This window comes from Dipodomys merriami, unplaced genomic scaffold (assembly GCF_024711535.1).
Source record: "Dipodomys merriami isolate MVZ:Mamm:240054 unplaced genomic scaffold, mDipMer1.0.p SCAF_9, whole genome shotgun sequence".
Taxonomy (NCBI): Eukaryota; Metazoa; Chordata; class Mammalia; order Rodentia; family Heteromyidae; genus Dipodomys; species Dipodomys merriami.
Window position 1 is genome coordinate 25,789,850 of NW_027206512.1, and position 20,329 is coordinate 25,810,178.

Consider the following 20,329-nt stretch of genomic DNA (forward strand, 5'->3'; position numbering starts at 1 on the left):
TAAATAAAACCAACCTGCCCTACTGGGGCTTGTTATATCTGAAAACAGATCTGTACAGTTCATGGGAAAGTGGCCACTGTCTACTGAAAAATACATGTAGCACCATTAAAATTGAGGATCCTTTCAGCAGCCATGTGCCATATGTACTACAGGCCAGCTCCATTCCTACATTTAAAGATTTTCCCCCATTATAGATCATAACTTGAGATGTCAGTATCATAAATTTTTGACGAGACAAGCAGAAACAGTCAGATATGTTGATGTTAGGAGAAATGAACCTCAAGATAAGGATTCAAATGGTTTTTCTTTCTTGCTATTGTTTCTAACATATTTATAAGATGATTTCTTTGTTGCTTTGTATGTCCCTCCTCCATAGTATAACCCCTGTTTTCACTGTATTTAATGTTGGTATAATTTGTGGAGGGGAAGGGAAGAAACAAATTGTTTAAATAGGGATACAAGTGGACCCATTGCAACAATGAGATGTACAAGACATTATGTTGAAAAACGAACTTTACAACTTTGGTGGAGGTGGGAGGAGGTGGGAATGGGAGGGCAGGAATGGTAAGGGGAAACAAAGGAGGAGGCAACAATGTTTGATAAGAAATGTACTCATTACCTTGCCCATGTAATTGTAACCCCTCTGTATGGTATTTTCACAATAAAAAAAACTAATTAATAAAAAATTTTTTTGAAGACAATTCAGCCTGCAATTCTCCTACACATCTCTACTAATAATTTGTAAGATAAAACTAGTTTTATGTAATTACTCAAAAAATCAATTGATTTATCATAAAGAATTGGCTACATAGACTTGAATGAGTTTGTCAGAAAAGGTTGTACAAAAATGACATTTGTTCATGTGCTGATCATGAATCAGAAGGTGCAGCCTTAAGAAACAGTACAACAGTGTGAGTTGTTGATCTGGGTGTGCTATGGAAGGGCCCTGTCAGCAACCCCATTATTGGTTCTAGGGGCCATTTGTCTGTCCATCCAGATAAATGTGTCAAGGTTGACAAACTCTCAGGGAGGCTAGTTTTGTGGGGCCATTCGTAGTATGAATAATAAGGGGGAACATGTATACAGTCCATAGTGCTGAGTATTATGTAATATAATCATTTAATAAAACAGTGTAGTGCAGTACAAAGTATGGAGTAGTTTGACTCCATTTCTGGTTGGTAAAGCATGACAGCATCTTTTTATAGAACTTCTCTCCAGGGAGAACTGTGGATGTAAAGTATTTGGCACTAATAGGCAGTTAAGCAACAAATGAAAATTGTTAAATTAAAATGAAATCTGACAGACTGAGAGAATCTTACCCTAATATCACTTTATAAAGGTTAATAGATAAAATCAGGAGAAGAGAGCTAGTTCAGTAAATATTTATATGTAAAGATGTAAATCTTAATAATATACTATAATTACCTGAGGTAAAAGCTATTGTACAACAGATCTATGATTATAACTACATAAAATTTGTTGAATGCATTCATTTGTCATTTATCACATCATTTTTAATACTGTGAAAATTTTTGATGATATTTTGATGATATTCCATCTTATTCAATATGAAAATAATTACAGACAATGTTGATGTTCTTTTTCTTTCAGTACTACAAAAGTCCTCATTAATTAATACCTTTTCTGTTTTCTTCATTCATTCTATGAACGAAACCATCAGTGTGATCTCTAAATTTTGAAATGTTACATTTTCAAAAGTTACATAAAGCGTGTCTTTCCCTAACAGATTCTTTGGAGATTTAATGGAAAGAAACCAGACACCTTAGGACCGAATACTCGGCTGTACAAGTGGCTCCCCTAGAATGAACTCCTAGGTAAGACTCTGAAAAACACATACTGAAAGCATGAGTAATTATAAAACTAGCATTACTAAAAATTCAAAGATGAAAGCTAAATTTTAGATTTATAATCCCTCCTAAGGAAAATCAGCCTTACCAGATGAAATGTTTGTTATACTCTATCATACATTTTATGATCAGTTTATCTTTTTTCAAAGTATACTTACCATTGACAAAGAATTTACTATAATTACCTGAGGTTATCTCTCTGTCCCTTAATTCAATCATTACATTATCCATCCTCCTAAAGTAGGGCAAGTATTTGCAATGCCACTGAAACATAAGACTTTGTTTTATTTTAAATGAATCTGCATTTTATGTGGGAAAAATTAATGTTTAATATGAAATGATAACATACTCTGTTTCAAGCATACCTCCTTGGTTAAATTATTGTACTATTTTTAAGTTTATGAGAGCTAATCTAACATGAATATTTTCTTGCTTCAGGATTTGCTCTCTATTATCCACAATGTGTTTTCCTATCTGTTTAAAAGGAAATGGTATATTTGTTTTCAAATCTCAAGTCACACAAAACTTAAGGCACATACCACAATATTTTTATTTACCTCTCAAATCGACTATGTGGTACTTGTGGTGAGCTATGCAGGACAGTTAAATCTAACTTCATTGGTTCAATAGTTGTTATTTGGAAAAGACTGTTCCTTTCACTTGCTTATGATATACATTTCTCCTTTTATGTGTAATGTTTAATGAACAATTTTATTGAAGTGCACCTTAATCCTAGGTCATCTCAAAACTAAAGCTTTTATCACACATGGTAAAACTAATGGCATCTATGAGGTGATCCATCATGGGTTTCCCATGGTGGCTTTTCTTTGTTTCGTAAGCAATGTGATAACATTGCTCACATGGTGGCCAAAGGAGCAGCTGTTCAACTGGATATAAGAGCAATATCAAGACTTGCTCAGAGTACTGGAAGCAGTCATTAACACTCTTTGTGAGTCTAACTTGCAGTGTGTGTGTGTGTGTGTGTGTGTGTGTGTGTGTGTGTGTGTGTGTGTGTGTGTGTGTCTGTCTGTCTGTCTGACTGTGTGTCTGTGTCAGTGTCTGTGTTGTAACATTGTCATTCTATAGGAAGCCAAGATGGCCTCAAATTCATGATCATCATCCTTCAGCATTTGGAATGCTGAGATTTCAAGAATCCACTGTCATTCCCAACCATAAGTTATTTTGATTTCAGTGCAAAAGAATGATCAGAACCTTGAGAATAGTATGAAAGCCTGAAACAGGGCAAACATGGACTAAAAGGAATCTCTAAGGATGAAAACAGATGATCACTAGGAAGATGAGGAAAGCAATGAATTAGGGACACATGAACGCTCCCTCCATAAATGACACTACTCCAGCTCAGCATAACTTTCTTTCAACCTAAGATCTCACTATTACTCTTAATAAAATAAAAATCAGTGTGTTTGAAAAAATAGAGCATTAAGTTAAGATGGTTGAAATCTTACTCTTGTGAACTGCATGAACATGTCTGTCCTTTCAGTTTACAGTTTGCTTTACTTCAAAAAAAATTCTAAATGGTTTAGTTTGTTAAATGGCAAAACCACAATCAAATCTCCAATTCCTGTTATATTTATGCATATTAATGCTTTGGTTCTATCACTGGTAACTAAGACTTTTAAATTTTCCTGACTAATCCTGTTAGAACAAGAGAACTTTATTTTGAAATGTATACATATTCTTAGATACTAAGGGCTATGATTATCTTATTCAGAACAATCATAAAAAAGCAATCACCTTCAAAAGTACCAGTGAAATATAGCTGTTTATTATCCAAACTATCTGGAACAAGAAATATTTGTTACTCAAATTATTTCAAAAAAGATATTTATTTCATTTATACTATTATCAATTTTGTCTTATGATCTGTAACATTGTGTATGTATTTCTTCCCCTTTTTCATGCTTGCATAAATAAAGCACTGTATTTTTTTAACTGTACTGTATATGAGTATAGCAGACACATTGTGAAGAGCATGTTACTTTGATATGTTTTGGAGGCACTGGGTTTGAACTCAGAGCTTAATATTCAGCTGGTTTGCTTTTTCAACGGGCATTCTACCACTTGAGCTATGACCCCCATCCTACTTTTTTCAGGTTATTTTTGTTTTTGTTTTTGTTTTTGTTTTTGGGTCCGGTCGTGGGGCCTGAACTCTGGGCCTGGGCGCTGTCCCTCAGCTCTTCAGCTCAAGGCTAGCGCTCTACCACTATGAGCCACAGCGCCACTTCCGGCTTTTTTCTTTTTGCTTATGTGGTGCTGAGGAATCGAACCCAGGGCCTCGAGCATGCAAGGCAAGCACTCTACCACTGAGCCACCTTCCCAGCCCTTTTTCAGGTTATTTTAAAGCAAAAATCTTGGGACTTTTCTGTCATGTCTAGCTCAGGCTCCTGGGGTAGACAAGTTTATAGGAAGAGCCACCAACATCTAACTCTTATTGATTTTCCTACAAACATTGAGCAAACTAATCAGTATTTCGTGAGCTGTATTTTCTCTTCCAGAGTTTGAAAATCAGTGTATTGGGCTGAGAACTTGGCTGAGTGGTAAAGTGCTTGCCTTGCATGCATGTGGCCCTGGGTTCAATTCCTCAGCACCATAGAAGCTGAAAAAGATGGAAATGGTGCTATGGCTCAAGTTGTATAGCACTAGCCTTGAGCTGGAGCTGAGGGACAGCACCCAGGCCCAGAGTTCAGGCCCCACGACTGGACCCCCCCCAAAAAACCCCAAAAAATCTTAATAAGAAAAATATGTGATAGATTTAGTCTCATATCCAAGAAGACTATCAAAAATACACCTTTTTTTGGGAGGGGGTCCAGTTGTGGGGCCTGAACTCTGGGTCTGGGCACTGTTGCTCAGCTCTTCAGCTCAAGGCGAGCGCTCTACCACTTGAGCCACAGCGCCACTTCTGGCTTTTTTCTTTTTGCTTATGTGGTGCTGAAGAATCGAACCCAGGGCCTCAGGCATGCAAGACAAGCGCTCTACCGCTGAGCCACCTTCCCAGCCCCTGTTCTTATTAAATTTTAAACATATACAATGCTGATTCTGAGAAATGCAGGGGATGTCTTAATTAGATAATGTATGCTAAATCTTATGATGCAACATACATTTCCCTAGTTTTTGATGCACTTCAGTTTATTTTTACCTGGTGTATTACAAAAGAATACTAAGATTTGTATTACTAGGTCTGAAAACAGCCATGTAAGTGAGGTTTTTAAATCATAAAGAGAAAAGTCACTTCAATTGCAATTGCTACAAGCTCATCCTTTGTTTTTATTGTGAGAATACCATACAGAGGAGTTACAAGTACATGTGCAAGATAACAAGTACATTTCTTATCAAGCATTGTTGCCTCCTCTTTGTTTCCCCTTCCCATCCCTTCCCATACTCGCCCTCTCCCCCCACTCGATCCTACCCGCCCCCAACCAAAGTTGTAAAGTTCGTTTTTCAACATAACTACTTGTACATTTCATTGTTGCAATGGGTCCACCTGTATCCCTAGTTAAACGATTTGTTTTTTTCCTTCCCCTCCACAAATTATACCAACATCAAATACAGTGAAAACATGGGTTATAAATGTGTTAGAAACAACTGCATGAAAGAAAAAAAACAAAAAACATTTGAATACTTATCTTGGGGTTCATTCCCCTAACATCAACTTATCTGACCTTTTCTGCTTGACTCAGACATGTACTAGTTATTGCAAATAAGGGAAACCACATAGGCTCCTCCTTTAGCACTTTGGAATTTACACTTAATTGCCTAGGTATGCACATGTTCACATTACCTATTGGACATAATCATTTCAACACAAATCGCATGTGCCTGCAATGCCTGAATGCAAACAGAGATAAAACAATATTGACAAACACCTTTGAGATTCTATTTGAAAATGTGAATAATTAAAACTGTTCAAATTTCAGTACATTACTTCTCACAAGGCAAGAAGAACTCAATCATTTTTACTTTTCCATTTCTTGTCCTTTGGTTATGTCATAGTAAGCAGGTAAAATGGAGAAGTTTCAAAAGTGGTTCATAAAAGGAAAAGGCAAGCCATAGGGTAATAGTGGAACAAGTAAGTGATAGGGTCAAGACATAAAAGGAGAGGTGGGTGTCATTGGCTGATGCCTGTGATTCTAGCTACTTGAGAGTCTGCCATCTGAGGATTGTGGTTTGTGGTCAGGCCAGGTACCAAAGTCCACAAGACTCTAATTAACATCCAGAAAGCCAGAATGGAACTGTGGCTCCAATAGTGGACCTCTTCCCTTGCGCAAAGAAAATTCAAGGACAGTGCCAAAGCCCTTAGTTCAAGCCCTAAAACCAGGCCAAAAAAAAAAAAAAAAGGGAGGTAGAGAAATTTTATAGTCATATAAAAGTTAATCAATGATAAAAGATAAATACAAATCCTTGTGGGGAAAGCTGTTTCATCAAATTATTTTTTTATCTCTAAATTACAACACAATTCTGAACTTTGAACAACTGGTGTATCAATGATTACTTACTGAATAAGTTGAGCTTTGCTTCTTAGAAATTTCCCACTTTCTACTTCAGAAATTCTCGTTTTTAACAAGGTTTTTTTCAAATGATTAAATCCAGTGTCATTTAGAAGGGCTTGCCTTTTATACTAACAAGTCCATAAATACAGCAGAAGAAAAGTATTTTCTTTTCTTTCCAAATTTTATAGAATCATTTTTATCAACTACAGAATAGTACAGTATCTATCTTTTCTAGTTCATTCCACATATCTATGTCAATTTGGTTTACCTTTAGTTATAAAAAGAACGCGGTGTGGTTGGCAACCATTCACGATGATCAGCCTATGAAGCCACTGGATCGAGCTGTCTTCTGGATCGAATTTGTCATGAGCCACAAAGGAACTAAGCATCTGAGGCGACTTTCCCACAACCTCACCTGGTACCAGTACCACTCTCTGGATGTCATTGGATTCCTACTGTGGGACTATTACTACTTTCCTTGTCTCAAAATGTTGCTTGCTTGTTTACCAAAAGTTTCTTAAATTGGGAAAGAAGAAAAAGAAGGAGTAGAGCTTTCAACACCTCAGGGAATGGACTAAGACCATACTAAGCAAGACCATCCTAATGATTTTGAGCACAGTCTAACTGGGAGATTCTTCCCCACATTTTACCTATGTCTTAGGTATTTTCAAATGGATCTTACTCCTGACTAAACATGAAGTAATGTACAATTTTAATTTCAGAATTTCCCCAAAAGGTACTTGACTGGTTTATGCAGTTATTATAAGTGAATTAACCAAGACCCATGGAAATTTGAGCATGTTAAGTTGAGAGAAGCATAAAATCCAAAGTTTCGTTGTGCATTTCCAGAATGGGAATATTTTGGTAAACTGCAATCAAATGAAGTATTTGCTTGTTTGTCCAAAGAAAAGGAGAGAGAGAGGTTAAAAAGGGTGACAGGTTTTATTCTGACTACTGAAATATGGGAGAGAGTTGACAATTAACTGAAATGAACTTCTGGTGAGTCAAAGTCATCTAGATTTTCATAAACATAAAAAGTGAATGACGGGGCTGGGAAGGTGGCTCAGTGGTAGATTGTTTGTCTCACATGCATGAGGCTCTGGGTTCGATTACTCAACACCACATAAGTAGAAAAAGCTTGAAGTGGCGCTGTTGTTCAAGTGGAAGAGCACTAGCCTTGAGCTGAAAGTCTGAGGGACAGCCCCCCTGGCCAAGAGTTCAGGCCCCATGACTGACAAAAAGAAAATGAATGAGAGGAAATGAAGGGATAATTAGAGGGGATGAGAGATTTATCTGAAGATAGCCAATTCCAAAAGAAGTGGAAAAACATTGAAAATGGTCTGCCCTTGGTGGAAGAGTTAGAGGGTGTGCATTGTACATAGTTGGTGAGACATGATTATTGCTTTTGATCTATGGACAGATTTTATGGCACTGTGAATAAAGAAAATTAGATTCCAGACCATAGTGGCTGATGCCTGTAATCCTAGGTACACAGAGACTGAGATCTGGTTCATGAATGCAAATGCAGGACTTTTTAGGAGGGGATCAGCAAAATGAGGAAGAGAAAAAGAATGGGCTCCTGTGGAGCACAGAGAATAAAAGGACATTAAACACGCACATCTATGACAGTGTCATGATAAGATGAACCAAATGCTATTTAAGAAAGGAGGAGAGAGAATTGAGAGGAATAAGCACAGAGTGGAAGAGGAAACTACATTCAAAGTACACAACATGTTTATATGGAAATATCACAACAAAAGCCCCACATGGTAGAAAGAAATGGTAACTTAAAAGTAAAATTTTAGAAAAGAACACAATGACAGATCCTGACCAGTAATAGGGGAAAGGAAATGTTATATACTGTTGGTAGACATGCAAATCAGTGCATCTCTTTTGGAAAGGAGCATGGAAGTTTTTTAACAACCTGGAAATAGAACTATGAAATGATCTAACAATATCACTCTTAAAGTAATGTAATTGTGCAGTCAGGTGTTTATTGCAGCATTATTTGCTAATAGCCAAGCTATGAAGTCAGTATAGCTGTCTTTGCCTTTTTAATGGATGACAAAAATATATATATGTGAAAATCAGTAGATGGAAATGCATATATATATATATATTAGAGTATTACACGGCGATAAAAATATATCATTTGTAAGAAAAATGTGTACAACTGGAGATTATTATGTCAAAGAAAGTAAGGTTCAGAATAACAAAGATTACATTGTTTCTCTTACATGCAGAGTAAACAGAGTGCATATATATAATATGTATAGTATATTTGCATACATAGTACAATATTTGTATACATAATACCATATATAGTATGGGTATATCTATAATTATATATGCCATATATATGTCATTGTTTTATCACTATGTATGTATATTTGTTTATGTGTATATTACCTATATATAAATATATAATGTGGTTGTAATTATTGGACAGTTTGAGGGAAAAAAGGTGAAAACAAAAGAGAATGAGTTGGGATAAACAATATTAAACTATATTGTCTATGCTTGGAAGTGGCACATAGAACCTATTGAAAGATTTTCAAATACGGGGGTTGGAGGAAATAAGAAGCAAGAAAATTTTAATTAATAGAGGGGCTTAATTTAATGAACATGCACTACAGTAGTATGTGGATGAGTGATTACATGATGAAATAATATACACAAATACAAATTATTGAAAGTATACATCCATTTCAATTATACATTGAAATTATATGTCTCATTACGTGAGATGAAATGGGACAGAATGAATGAATGAAAAAATAAATAACTAGCATAACCAGAAGAGGAGAGATTCTAGATTTTGGAGCAAATTGAGTAGAAGAGCCCACAATGAAAATGACCTGAGTGCTCCAGAGTAGCAGTTAACAGGCAAAACGCTGTATTTTTAATATCTTATATTAGTCCTCTCTTTCCTTAACATACTCTTAGTTCCTACTATTTAGTGAGTAGCAGTTAACAGGCAAAACGCTGTATTTTTAATATCTTACATTAGTCCTCTCTTTCCTTAATATACTCTTAGTTCCTACTAGTGAGATATAATTACTAATTTGTTGCATTATGGAACTGATTCAGATTACTTTCATTTTGCATTGATTTTGTCTTAACTCTTGCCATTTGCCTTTAACAATTCTAATGGACAAATGTTTCCAAATCTAACCTTATTTGGCTGGAATTACTTTTTAACTACTGCCATTTTTCTAACCTTAATCTCATCTTTGCCAGTCACTCTGGGCCACTGTCATTAAGACTCAGCTGTCCAACTCTTTTACAAAAACAAATTTACTTTTCTTTCTTGTCTCTGAGAAAGTGGAGATTTTGTAAAAGTGAAATTGAGAGCTCATGCCTGTAATCCTGGTTCAAAGCCAGCCCAGACAAGAGAAGACTCTTCTCTCCAATTACACTAAAACTAGAAGTGGACCTCTGGCTCAAGTGCTAAAGATCTAGCCTTGAGGAAAATAAGAAGAGAAAAAAAAATCTTAGGGACAAATGTCTAGGCCCTGAGTTCAGGCCCTTGAATGACAGGTAGATGATAACCTTCAAAAGATAGTCAATCACATTAATAAATTGTGATTTGCCACACTAACTAATGATACGCTAAATAATGATACATTTTCCAGTTCTATGTAATGGGTAAAACAAATATCCACCAAAGATGGGGTCCCAATAAAGTAACCACTGCAGTACTGCTTTGATGGAGTTATACATGGAAGACAAAAGAATCTTTTCCACTGGAAATGAAAAGTTAACAAAACAAAGCAAAGTATATTTGCCTTTTATTTGGGGGGGGGTCCGGTTGTGCGGCCTGAACTCTGGGCCTGGGCGCTGTCCCTCAGCTCTTCAGCTCATGGCTAGCACTCTACCACTTGAGCCACAGCGCCACTTCCGGCTTTTTTCTTTTTGTTTATGTGGTGCTGAGGAATCGAACCCAGGGCCTCGAGCATGCAAGGCAAGTGCTCTACCACTGAGCCACCTTCCCAGCCCCAATATTTGCCTTTTTTGTAGTGCCCATCCACAGAATCACTCCTTAGTGAATTTAGTTTAAAAAACAATTTCCAGACCACACTGGCATCAAGTGGGGTAGCTGGCTGCCTTCCCATAGTCTGGGTGTGGAATCTCTTCCTCAATGGAAAACTGAGGGTTTCTAGAATAGAAAAGAAATGTATGGCATGGACAGAGTTATCATTTGAACCCTGTGTCTTTGGACACTGTAGCCAACAATGTGGAAATGTCTGTGAATTGCAGCTGAGTTTATGCATAAAAACTGCACACAACAAATGGACAATCCTTCACCAGATTAACCATCACTAAAGTAAGCAAAAATCACATAAAATGACAGATACACCTCTACTGATACTTAAGAAATGCAGCTATAAAGATGGGTGCTTTTCACCCATCTTCAAACAGCCTAGAAGTGAGATGGGCCATTCTTCGAACTGCAGATATCATGTTCTTTATCCCTTGAGCTCCTCTAACTGGAAAGTTATGCTCACTCCTGAGTATTCTCCTATATTGTTTGGTTCTGTTGGGCTGTTTCTTTTTTATCACAAACATATATATATAGGTTTCAAAAGCTTTGTGCTGACAGTATTCTTGCTAATAGTATTCTGGCTTTCCCAACATGGCTTCCTCAATGCTTTGAGCTTGCAGATCCCAAGAACCATGATTCCATTCTTTCAACATTTCTTGTAATGTCCAGTCGGGTATGTATACACTACATTAGGTAACCCTGAATGTAACCTTGAGATTAGGCATACAAGTGCCTCCTGATGCAGTGATAGTTGGCCAGATGCAATTTTCTCAAAGAAGAAATAAACAGAAACTCCTGAAAGAGAGTGACAGGGTAAGGGGCAGAATGCAGTGGTGCTAGTGGACAGAGATGAACCTATGAACACATGAGGTGAATACTGTTGTGCAGAGTTTCTGGGTCTGTGCTGAGATGGGCCTTGAATAGTGTCCTGTTATGTTGTATGCTGCTACTAATGATGATGATGATAAGTCTGAAAACAGACAGCTTTGAATAAAGCATGATCATCCATCCATCAGGCCTTGAATTTTTCTTTGGCTTGCTCAAATTGAGAATCACTTGCAACATACTTTGCTATTGCTAAATCAGGCAGATTGCTAATCATGATGAAAGAAGGTCATTTGAAAGAAATAATACCACGTAATATTAGATGAAATGGTAATGATTAACCAGAATTTCTAAGCCAAAGGAAGTGATATTTGGACATGATTTATTTATCATAATGAGTACATGCATATTGCAAGGCTTATGGCAGGATAAAATCAATATTTAGACAAACATTGAATCCGTTCAGAAATATGTATGTAATATATAAATTAGTTGATTATGGCTGAAGAAGTAAATGGAAACAATAGAGGCTTTTGAAAATCAAAATTAGGGAATGAAGAGTTGACTAATGTCAACTGCTCACAATGACACTTATAATCCACTTTATTGGTAATGTGTAGCACATTAGATGATTTCTATTAGTCACTGTTGGATACAAATTTTCCTAAGAAGACAGAAAATTCACTAAGATTCTCCACTGATCTTTTTTTTTTTTTTTTTTTTTTTGTCGGTCGTGGGGCTTGAACTCTGGGCCTGGGCGCTGTCCCTCAGCTCTTCAGCTCAAGGCGAGCGCTCTACCACTTGAGCTACAGCGCCACTTCCGGTTTTCTGGTGATTTATTGGAGATAGGAGTCTCACAGTCTCTCCTGCCAGGGCTAGCTTTGAACCGTGTTCCTCAGATCTCAGCCTCCTGAGTAGCTAGGATTACAGGCATGAGCCACCAGTGCCCGGCTCCACTGATCTATTCTTAAAAGTCGCTTCTATTTTCGTGTGTGTGTGTGTGTGTGTGTGTGTGTGTGTGTGTGTGTGTGTGTGTGTGTGTGTGTGTGTGTGTGTGTGTTAGATGTATTTTTCTGGGTATGTTTTTCTATGTTGCTTCCTCTTTAGAATGTGTTTATGTTTGGAGCAGAAGTAGTAGGCAACAGTTAACACTGATCACCTTAGTCCATTGCATTTCACGGAACTCAACAATGCAGGGATTGGGAACAGGCAGTATATCCCACCCTTCTTTATATCACTCCCTTGATTTCCTTTCTCTGTAATCTGATTTATGTCATATGAACATGCTAAGACTTGCTGAGATTTCATCTGTGGCCTTCCCACAGGGAAATGATAGGAAATGTACACTTGAAGAGAATACATATTCTCTCACATAGTGCTCTACAGCTTTAGGAGACAACTTTGTTTGACTGGAAGATACACCCAGCCTTACCACCAACTTGTCTCTTTCAGTCAAATCACCATCAGTAGGAAGAACATTGAATTAGAAATACTGCCGCTGTTATTTACTTATATTATTGAGAATGAGGGCAAGGCTTGACTCTCATTAACTTCTTTTCTACTGATAACTGCAGTCTGTCTAACCAAACTTAGTAAAATGAGAGATAGTAAATAGATTTGAACATTTTAGTTTACCAGGGAGGCCATCCATGTAATTTATATACATTATTGTTATTGTTAGTACTAAGAAGACATACAAAGAGGATACGGTTTGATAAGTCAGGCTAGATATGAGCACAACATTTCTTGGTCATTTAATCCCTTTCATCACTCTCTCCCATGCTTACCCTCAAATTACATAGTTTGTTTTTTTACACCAAGTACATTGTATGTAATGCCCCATTCTCCCTCCATCCTGTGCTCCTCTTTGCCCATTCCCAATACGAGTAAATAAAATCACAGCATTCTCCTAAGTGCTGTATATTTATCTTCCTGAAAATAATCCAGGTTGAATAAAAAAGAGTTGTCTTTTCAGGTAAAGACCATCATCTGAGCCTTAAAATTATTTTTATAGGTAAAAGGAAGACTATCATCTGAGACTAGAAATGATATTTCTACCATAAGGCATGAATTTATTCAAGGCATAAATTAAAGCATTGTTGCTAGGAGAACTGCAAGGATGGTTTACCACAGAGCTTTCAACAAAAATCTATGTAGATACTTGACACAGCTTGAGATGAAAACAGAGGAAGTACAGTGCAATAGAAGATAATAACATTAAATCGTGCATATAAAGGAAAAATACTTTCATTTAAACTTATTTTGCAAAATATGTTACAAAGGATATGAGTTACCTATCAGACTTGGATCCAAATGTAAAACACTCACCAGAACCACAGACAATCTGATCTGAAAATTGATGAAACAAATGAGAAGCAAAAATGACCAATAACATCAAAGTAGATGATCTTAGTCACTCATATCTGCTTCTTAGAAGGCCTTTGAAAAAATTCAGTGGCCCAAATTCAGCCTTCCTTTCATTTCACTTCCACCCCCAGAAAAAAAATTCCAATTTCGCAATAAAAGTGATAAATCAATAGAATTATGGTTTCCTAATTATATATTGTAGTTCTATAGTTATGTTATATTGTTATATTCATATTTATATTTCATATATTTTTCTAATTATATATCATAAATTTATATGAACTTTTATGAAAAGAATAAAACCCAGAATGAATGTATAAAAATTAAAAAATCTATGGGCTGGGAAGGTGGCTCAGTGGTAGAGCGCTTGCCTTGCATGCCTGAGGCCCTGGGTTCGATTCCTCAGCACCACATAAGCAAAAAGAAAAAAGCTGGAAGTGGCGCTGTGGCTCAAGTGGTAGAGTGCTAGCCTTGAGCTGAAGAGCTGAGGGACAGCACCCAGGCCCAGAGTTCAGGCTCCATGACTAGACCCCCCCCAAAAAAAATTAAAATATATGGATATCTCTGGGTGATGCATATGGGTGAATCTAATACCTTTTTAATACATTTAAAATTTTTCTAATACTGAGTTTTGTTTACATTCAAGAAAACATCACGAAGGACCTGTTGCAACAATGAGAATTGTAAAACCAGTTTTACAATGTTGGTGTGGGGGGGGGAGGGGGGTACAATTGGGTGGGGGGAGGGGGGAGGCTGGGAAGGGAGGTGAAGGGTAAACAAAGGAGGAGGCTGCAATGCTTGGTAAGAAATATATGCATTATCCTGCCCATGTAATTGTAGCCCCTCTGTATAGTATGTTCTCAAATAAAATAAAATTAAATTAAAAAAAAAAAAGAAAACATCACCGAATGAGTCCAGATATCCACATTATTCATCAATATGTCAACCGAGAGGTAGTACTCTACTCCCTAGAGGCTTATCATCTGCTGCATCAATAGAGGAGGTGTTTCTGTCCAGACGGCAATGAAACCAAACACTGATCACAAGTTACTTTCAATGGTGATATAGGTCTCTAGGCTCACTTCAAAGCTCCATGAGTCACAGTGTTTAGGAGTCATAGGGATAATGCAGTAATCTTCCCATAAACTAATGTCACCAGGTTAAATGCAACTTTGAAAGAATGTTTAAGATAGCAATATACAGTCTGCATGTTAAATTTGTGGAGGTTAGATCTAAAAGGCAACTATGCATATAACATAAACAAGGTTCAATGCATTTACACACACATACACACACACACACACACACACACACACACATACAAAACTGGCTAACAGAATATATACTTAGTGGAGGAATTCAGAGTCATAACTCCTCTGAACAATTAAAGTATTGTTTATCAAAACAAACACTAGGCAGTAACTCGTGTTTTGGGAATGGGTAAAGGAGAGCACAGGAATGGAGGGAGAAGGGACATTATATACAATGTACATTGTGTAAAAAACGAACTATGTAATTTGAGGGTAAGCACGACAGGGAGAAAATGGGAGAGAGTGATGAAAGGATAAAATGACCAAGAAATGTTTTGCTCAGGGCTGGGAAGGTGGCTCAGTGTTAGAGTGCTTGCCTTGCATGCATGAGGCCCTGGGTTCGATTCCTCAGCACCACATAAGCAGGAAAAAAAAAGCTGGAAATGGCGCTATAGCTCAACTGGTAGAGTGCTAGCCTTGAGCTGAAGAGCTGAGGGACAGCGCCCAGGCCCAGAGTTCAGGCCCCACAACTGGCAAAAAAAAAAAAAAAAAAAAGAAATGTTGTGCTCATACCTAACCTGACTTATCAAACCATATCCTCTTTGTATGACTTCTTAGTACTAACAATAGTAACAATGTATATAAATTACATATATGGCCTCCCAGGTGAAAATTTGGAAATTTATCTTTTTTCAGATTTTTAAAAATCTTTTAAATAAAAAATTTACACAATTAGTTTTTTTTTGCTTTTTTTAAATTTTTATTTTTTGTGAACACACTGTACAGAGGGGTTACAATTACATGGTCAGGTTAATGCATACATTTCTTATCAAGTATTGCAGCCTCCTCCTTTGTTTACCCTTCACATCCCTTCCTAGCCGCCCCCCCACCCGCTGCCCCCCCAACATTGTAAAGCTCGTTTTCGACATGACAACTTGTACTTCTCATTGTTGCAACAGTTCCACCTGTATCCTTAAACGACTTTTTTTTCCCCATCTCCTCTACAAGTTATACTGCCATCAAATATAGTGAAAGCAGGGGTTATACTGTGGGGGAGGGACATACAAAGCAACAAAGAAATAATCTTATAAATGCATTAGAAACACATGCATGAAAGGGAAAAAAACATTAAAATACATATCTCAGGATTCATTTTCCTAACATCACATTATCTGACCTTTTCCGCTTGACTCATACATATACTAGATATTGCAAATAAGGGAAACCATGGGACCTATGTTTCTTTGGGTCTGGCTTACTTCACTTAATATAATTTTTTCCAAGTTTTTCCATTTCCTAACAAATGGGGCAATGTCATTCTTTCTGATGGAGGCATAGAATCACATTGTGTATATATACCACATTTTCTTGATCCATTCATCTACTGAGGGGCATCTGGGCTGGTTCCATATCTTAGCTATGGTAAATAATGCTGCAATAAACATAGTTGTGCTGGTAGCTTTAGTGTAGTCTTGTTTGTAAACATTTGGGTAAGTGCCCAAAAGTGGGATTGCTGGGTCATAGGGGAGCTCTATGTGAAGTCTTTTGAGGAACCTCCATACTGCTTTCCAAAGTGGTTGAACAAGTTTACATTCCCACCAACAATGAAGTAAGGTTCCCTTCTGTCCACATCCCCTCCAGCATCTTTTGTTGTTAGAGTTCTTGATTTTTGCCATTCTAACTGGAGTGAGGTGGTATGTCAATGTTGTTTTGATTTGCATTTCTTTTATGGCTAGGGATGTTGAGCATTTCTTCATGCATCTATTGGCCATCCGTTCTTCTTCAGAGAAGTTTCTCTTTAAGTCTTTAGCCCACTTATTTATTGAGCAGTTGTTTCTTTGAGGATTTGTTGTTGGGGAATTTAATTTTTTGAGTTTCAGGTTTATTTTAGATATGAAATCCTTGTCTATTGTATGGCTAGTGAAGATCTTCTCCCAGTCCGTGAGCTTTCTATTGAAGCCATAGTAATCAAAACAGCTTGGTACTGACACAACAACAGACCTCAGGACCAATGCAATAGAATTGAAAACCCAGAAATGAACCCACAGACCTATAGCCATCTAATCTTTGATGAGGGAGCTAAAAAATTAGAATGGAAGAAAGACAGCCTCTTCAGTAAATGGTGCTGGCAAAATGGGTTAACTACTTATAGAAAACTAAAGCTAGATCTTTATATGTCACCCTGCACCAGAATCAACTGCAAATGGATTAAAGACCTCAGAGTCAAAGCAGACACTCTGAAAACGTTACAGGACGGAATAGGAGAAATGCTAGGTTTCCTTGGCACAGGCCGAAATTTTCCTTTTCTTTCTTTTTCTTTTTTTTGGGTCCGGTCATGGGGCCTGAACTCTGGGCCTGGGCACTGTCCCTCAGCTCTTCAGCTTAAGGCTAGCGCTCTACCACTTGAGCCACTGTGCCACTTCTGGCTTTTTACTTTTTGCTTATGTGGTACTGAGGAATCGAACCCAGTGCCTCAGGCGTGCAAGGGAAGCGCTCTACCAACTTCCCTGCCCTGAAATTTTCTTAATAGAGACCTAGAAACACAACAAATCAAAGAAAGTTTGGACAAATGCGATTTCATGAAATTGCAGAGCTTCTGCTTAGCAAAGGACTTAGCTAGCAAGATCAATAGAAAACCCATGATTGTTTATATTTTTTATGTCATTCAGAGCAGTAAAAAGACTTTCCTGTTCACAATGGAGTGCCAGGCAAAAAAATTATTGTTTTTGTTTCAAATTTATGTTTGTTAAATTTATTTTCACTTGTTTTGTTTAATCAGTACTTTATTACTTTGAATTAGCCTGTTACAGGTTTATATTTTCTTTCTTTTTCAGTAATGGTAATTGAATGCAGTCTACTTTCCTACCAGGCCATCATAGTACTCATTTAACATAATACACAGATCTTGTGGTATTCTTTAATTTTTAAAGAAAGTCTCATGTATTTTCTATGATCTGACCTCAAAGTCTAGATTTTCCTCCACCAGCTTCACCAGTCCCTGCATTATCGATTTCAGGTATTATGCATACTTGACTATAAATGTTCCTTTTTTAAAAAAAAACACTGTTTATCTTTAAGTAGCTATACAAAGCACTTGCCATTCATTGTGAGGGTTACTTAAATGAGGCCCAAAAGCATGAAAATTACAGGCATATAAAGGGTTGGCAAATAGGGAGACTGAGAAGCACAAGCAATTCACAAAATAAAATGTTTCTAATGTAACTTCTGGGTATTTAAAAATTTGCACAAATAACTTCCTTAAATTAAAAATATTGAAATTTATAACCTTGAATTTACTTTTCCCGGAGTTGCAAAATTTTTGTAAATAGAAATCGTTGAATTTTGTAGTTACTGTGAATCAACCTCTTGTTTTAAGACTGAAGGTTAACAGTTAGAATGTACCCTTGTTCTGAACATGTTAATGGATGGCAAAACCCAAGTAAGCAGGTAACAGTCCTTAAGTGTTCATGTGCACTTCACAATACAGAGTAGGGATATGAAATTGGTTCTTCCTTTTTTCCTGATCCAGCCTGGACTATGATGGCTTGCACTATGGTTCCCTGGGAACGGGGATGACAGGTGAATACACTCACATCCAGCTTCTGATGTTGGTTTGGGGCTTTGTGATCTTTTCTGACCTGTGTCAACTCTGATCTGAACTTTTCTGCTCCATGTGAACAACGATATGAACTTTTCTGACTTTGAGCCATAATAAATCCGGAAAGATTGGATATAATTCTACAATTAACAGGAATTGGTTTTTCCTATTCTTTTGTATTCAACTGTGTTCTAAGAATGCAGAGCAGCAAGGCACCTGTGGATAACACTTGTAATCCTACCTCCTGAGGAGGCTGAGATTAGGGGATTATGGTTTGAAGACAGCCTGGGCAGGAAAATCCCTGAGACTTTTAACTCCAATTAACCACCAAAAACCTGGAAAGGATCTGTGGCTTGAGTGCTGAAAGCTCAGGGAGATTCTGAGTTCAAATCCCAGGAACACAACACAAAACAAGAGAATATAGATTTAAAAACCAAGTACAAGATATTATTTTATTGGTTTGAAGTTGAATTATAAGATGAATATCAGAAAAAAGGAAAGGTTAAAGATGAAAAAGATTACTAGAAGGGTGAAGCTGATCATGAACTTTCTAGGTATAACTACTGAAAGATAATGAAAATATTATTTAAAATAAAGTAGTATGGATTTGAGATGTGAAGTGAGAACACTTCTTACATATTCTGGAAAGATAATCCCAACAGCTGACTAAAGAGTAGAATGATTAGTAAAAGTTTGACTAGATTACACCAATAAAGATCATGTGCACATTTCCCCATGGTATTGCAAGCTTAGCATGTTGGATGCAGAAAAGTGATGTTGAGGGCCCTTCATACTTAGTTATATGCAACATATTTTGCTGGTACTCTGATTTGACAGTATTAAGATTTAGTTATGTGTGAAAATATACCATGCATAAACAATGACAAAGCAATAAATCCTTCAAACAAGGAACTAGATATACATACATTTGGGGCCTAAATACAACTCACATGAAATTTGACTGAGAGTCTAATCTCCAACTTTATAATTTAAAAATCACCAGTAAAGCCACTGGGAACTTTTGACAAAATTTAAGATAAACTCTAAAGGAGAAAGAATTAAGGCACAGAGATACACATTAATATTATAAGTATGCAACTCCTCTGTATGCACTTCATAACCAAGAAACAAACTGCTACAAACGTAAAATAATTGCCCAGAATAAGTGCATTTTGCAACTATCCCATTAAAACCATAGTAATACGTAAATAAACATGGATTCAAACCATATAGAAAGTCTCCTGTTGAGATATTTTAAATAATAGCTTTGTAAGTGGCATGGATGAGTGAAGTATTTTCTTCATATATCTACTTTATTGCTGTTGAATTTTTTTTTAAAAACCAAACTATTCAAAACTCCTCCCGAAGACAGAGAATTGGGGTTTCCTGAAGATGATCACTCTAGGTATGTCACCCACTGGAACCCCCTGTCTTCAGGAGGGGAGAGCCATGGTGTAAATAAGACTTGTCCCACTTGCAGTCATATTCTTAGCAAAGAAAAGCAGCTGTAATATTTTGATCATTTCAGACTTGGGCCAGCATGCAAGGGGTGTGATACATGAAGAGAAGTTCCTCTTGCTCATGACCCTAATGATAAGGAAATCTAGAGGGTGTGGTGCAGGTAACTGGTGAAAGTCCTCATGTTAATCCTAAGGCAGCATATACTACTCTAAAATAATATTTTACCCAGGTGATTTATGAATGCAATATTGGAGAATGAGTCTTAAGAAAAAGTTATCGCATAAGGCTGAGTATCCAAGCCCTGTTTATTCTCTTGGAATTGTGATTGCATTGTGCATACTTTATGGATCTATGAAAGGATGTAGTTATACTTTAACATCCTGGTTGAATTTTCCATGAATATAAAG

General features: G+C 36.9%; 1 pseudogene; it reads left to right on the plus strand.

Moving 5' to 3' along the window:
- Positions 1-6,925, plus strand: part of LOC138820873 (UDP-glucuronosyltransferase 2B15-like) — a 111,579-nt pseudogene extending 104,654 nt beyond the window's left edge.
- The last annotated feature ends 13,404 nt before the right edge of the window (positions 6,926-20,329 follow it).